This window comes from Colobus angolensis, unplaced genomic scaffold (assembly GCF_000951035.1).
Source record: "Colobus angolensis palliatus isolate OR3802 unplaced genomic scaffold, Cang.pa_1.0 Scaffold85, whole genome shotgun sequence".
Lineage (NCBI taxonomy): Eukaryota > Metazoa > Chordata > Mammalia > Primates > Cercopithecidae > Colobus > Colobus angolensis.
Window position 1 is genome coordinate 6654294 of NW_012122376.1, and position 4618 is coordinate 6658911.

Here is a 4618-nt window from a genome sequence, read left to right on the forward strand (position 1 = left end):
GACCGACGGACGCGCAGCCCGGCCGCTGCTCCTGGAGGCGCTGCAGACTTCCAGGAGTCTCTGAGTCATGACAACTTGTTACTGTTCTTAGTTTGTCCACGGCCTTCCACTACGCATGGCAACGCCGGGAAGGCTATGGCGTGAGAACGGACTGGGAAGGTCAAGTACAGGCCAGGCGGCCCGCGCTTCCTCTGCGGGGCCATTGCCCGCCTGAGGCTACCCGGGAGCCTCAGAAAGAAGCTGGAGGTGAAATAGTGCCTCGCTTGTTCCTGGGGCCAAATTCCGGCCCTTTTTTCTTCACCTGTGTGGGATTAGTGGTGCTTAACCACAGAAAGCGCGGGCTGTGCTAGAGTTTGCAAAACTCGTTGACGTGCGTTCTGTGCTAGAGTTTGCAAAACTCGTTGACGTGCGTTCTGTTTGGCTGTTGCACACTCTGAAGTCGGCAGAGGCTAAATCCAAACCAATTCCTGCTGCCATATTTCTAGGAATTATGTATCTATTGGCATGTGAGGTTTGTTTTCCTTTAAGGGCCCAACTCCTTCACTAACATGGACCTCACACCCATGAGAGGTGGTGCTTACCTGCCAATACCATGGCATATCACCTTTTCTCTAGAAATTTCTGCAGCTAGGCCCCAATCATGAAAAGCTTATATAGATACCAGGCTTTCAATTTTAAGTTTAGTGTCACAGAAAGCACTGCTGTAGATTATATACTCAGGGACCAAACGGCAAGAGACTCAGAAATTACTCGGCACTTCCTTTCCTCCTCTTAAAGAAACAGATCTTACGAGCCCCTAATGAGGATTCTCTGTAGAATAAAGAAATAAGACTTTTACTGCCTTCTGCGAAAATACTGTTTTTTTTAAATAACGCAGTGCTTCTAAGAGTCACATTTCTGATGAAAATTTAAATAGATTCCTTGTTCACATCCTTATCACGGATTTCCTGGTATCGTATTAATGTGTCCATTTTACAAGTATGATAACTGAGACCCAAATAGGCTAGTTTAAATGTATACCATCTGCCGTTAGTGAAGAGACAATGGGAATGCCCAGTCTTCAAGGTTCTTGTGCCTTATAATCCTAGGACTTTGGAAGGCCGAGGCGGGCAGATCACGAGGTCAGGAGATTGAGGCCATCCTGGCCAGCATGGTGAAACCCCGTCTCTACTAAAAATACAAAAAAAAAAAAAAATTAACTGGGCATGGTGGCATGTGCCCATAATCCCAGCTACTCGGGAGGCTGAGGCAGGAGAATGGCCTGAACCAGGGAGTCGGAGGTTGCAATGAGCCGAGATTGCACCACCGCACTCCAGCCTGGCAACAGAGTGAGACTCCGTCTCAAACAAACAAAAAAACAAAAACAAAAGGTTCTAAAATGTAGTTCTAAAAGGACCTAAATGTAAGTCATATCCATTTATGGTAGAAACATACACTGCTCACCACCATGTAAGCTCCAGCACCCCAACTGAGCAAAGAGCCAAGATGAATTTGAGGTGCCATCCCGCTCCTGTGAAACAGCCCCTTCCAGTTGACAGATGCATATCCTTCAGGATAGAGGAAGGTGCCACTCTGTTTCAAAACCTACTGGTAGGTCTGTGTGGTTGGCAAAAGGAAGGCCCCGGCAAGATGGCCACATCTTCATCCCTGGAGTTGTGAATATGTTAAGTTACATGACAAAGAGGAATGAAGGTTGTAGATGGAATTAAAGTTGCTGAAGTCACCTGACTTCAAACTAGGGCGGCTATCCTGGAGTATCCAGGTGGACCCAATGTCATCATGAAAGTCCTTTAATTGGAAGGAGGAGGAGGAAGAGAGTCAGAGAAAGAGACATAGCTGTGGAAGCAGAGTGAGCAAGAGATTAGAAGATGCTGACTTTGAAGACAGAGGAAGGTACCATGAGCCAGGGAATGTGAGCGGCTTCTAGAAGGTGGAAAAAGAACGAACGTGGATTTTTCCTCGAGGGCTTCCAGAAAGGAACACAGCACTACTGAAACCTTGATTTTAGCTCAGTGAGACCCATGTTAGACATTTCACCTACAGAACTCCTAGTAAAATAAATTTGTGTTGTCTTAAGCCAAAATTACTAGTTTTGTGGTAATTTATTATGGCAGCCGCAGGAAACTAATGCAGTAGGTACCTGGTTATTACTGTGACTTAATCCCTTCTTTGAAGGATTTGTTGTTGTTGTTGTTGTTGTTGTTGAGACGGAGTCTCGCTCTGTCCCTCAGGCTGAAGTGCAGTGGCGCGATCTTGGCTCACTGCAAGCTCCACCTCCCAGGTTCATGCCATTCTCCTGCCTCAGCCTCCCGACTCCCGAGTAGCTGAGACTACAGGTGTAAGCCACCATGCCCAGCCAATTTTTTTGTATTTTTAGTAGAGACGGGGTTTCACCGTGTTAGCCAGGATGGTCTCGATCTCCTAGACCTCGTGATCCACCCACCTTGGCCTCCCAAAGTGCTGGGATTACAGGCGTGAGCCACCATGCCCAGCTGAAGGATTTAAGAAGATAGCTTAGATTTCATTAACATCTCCAGAGTCTAAGGTTATTCCCTGTAGGAGAACCACTCTGGTTGAGGAAGGCTGACCTCAGCACCTCTCTGATGAATGACCGAGCTCAGGCAGTTCAGTGGTCTTGAGCAGCCAGCATTCGGACACAGCCATGGTCCCATGTAGGACCAACTCATCAGAAGATGAAGTCAAGGGCTCCTAATATCATACAGGACTGAGCCTCAAATCCTGCCACACAACAGAAATACATCCACATCAGAAACTCTCGGCCAACCCACACAGCTCTGTTCCTAGTCCCAACCAGAAATCCTGCCTGGACAGTGAACCTAGAGCTACAGTAAATGTGCACTGCCATCTCCTCCTGCTCCAAGTCAGGGTAGCAATGCAATACAGAGGAGGGAAGATGCAGGCTTGTGTGTCTTGGGATACCTGGAATCTACTGAAGACTGACTTGCAGGCAGCAACACGTGCCTCAGAAATTGCATCCATGGCTGAATCTTTACTTCCCAAGGATTCTTTCAGTCTGAGTACGAGGCTATGGTTCTGCATCAGGGTGGTCTGTATATGTGTTTACAGCAAGGCTCTACTACAGTAGCTGCTAAACTCTCTTCTCCAGAGTCCTAGGGTTTCTGGAGTTATCTTAAAGACATCCATAGCGCCTGCAAAGAGAGCTGTTTCACTTTTGTCATATCTTTAAGTTCCACGTAAGATTTTATTTGGAGAAGAGGTTCACCAGGAGGGAAGGGGAAAAAATGAAAATGTGAAAACACTAATTTTATAGAGAACTTATGCTGAAATCCAAAGAAGGAGATGGACTTACCCAGAGTCAAAGGCAGCATAGCGACAGAGCAAGCCTCCGGAATGCAGACTTTAAAAAACTTAAGTGGAAAGAACCGGATAATGCACCCGATATATAACACCCAGATCCAACATGATCAAATTATGGCTAATTCCATTTTATCTACAATCCCACTTTCCCTCTGCTACCCAGATTGTTTTGAAGCAAATGCCAGATAGCATCATTGCATCAGTTAATATTTCTGTCTGAATCTCTAAAGGCAAGACCTAGAAAGGGAATTTCTGAAGTCTGAGTCTTCATTCTTCTTGGCCCCCAGCCTCTGCTCGACAGGACTAGCATTGCTGAAGGGACATCTATGACATGAAAATATCAATAGGAGACAACCACGAACCCCAGGCTGTAGGGCTGAAACTCAGTGTCAATAAGACTCAGTGGGTCAATGTTAAAATGCAAATTCCTGGGCCTGGCTCCCAGGCATTCTGATTCAGCACATCAGGAAAGGGGCTCAGAAATGTGCATTTTTTCAGGGAAATGCAAATCAAAACCACAATGCCATACCACCTCACTCCTGCAAGAATGTGCTCTCAAAAAATTAAAATAATAGAGGCTTGTGGAGATGTGATGAAAAGGGAACACTTTTATTTATTTTTTTTATTTTATTTTATTTTTTTTTTTGAGACGGAGTCTGGCTCTGTTGCCCAGGTTGGAGTGTGGTGGCCGGATCTCAGCTCACTGCAAGCTCCGCCTCCCAGGTTTACGCCATTCTCCTGCCTCCGCCTCCCAAGTAGCTGGGACTACAGGCGCCTGCCTCGTCGCCCAGCTAGTTTTTTGTATTCTTTAGTAGAGATGGGGTTTCACTGTATCAGCCAGGGTGGTCTCGATCTCCTGACCTTGTGATCCGCCCGTCTCGGCCTCCCAAAGTGCTAGGATTACAGGCTTGAGCCACCACGCCCGGCCGAAAAGGGAACACTTTTAATGTAAACCAGTACAACCACTACGGAAAACAGTGTAGAGACTCCTTAAAGAATTAAAAGTAGATCTACCATTTGATCCGGCAGTCCTACTCCTGGCTGTCTACCCAGAGGAAAAGAAGTCATTACATGAAAAAAGATACTTGTACCTGCCATGTTTACAGCAGCACAATTTGCAACTGAAAAAACATGAAACCAGCTCAAATGCCCATCAATCAATGAGTGGATTAAGAAAATGTGGGCTGGGCACCATGGCTCATGCCTGTAATCCCAGCACTCTGGGAGGCCGAGAAGGGTGAATCATGAGGTCAGGAGTTTGAGACCAGCCTGGCCAACA

At 46.5% G+C, this 4618-nt stretch overlaps 1 protein-coding gene across 2 annotated transcripts in view; it reads right to left on the bottom strand.

The window, feature by feature from the left end:
* TACC2 (transforming, acidic coiled-coil containing protein 2) overlaps positions 1-4618 on the bottom strand; it is a 278122-nt gene that overhangs the window by 151504 nt on the left and 122000 nt on the right. The gene's annotated exons all lie outside the window — the stretch shown is intronic.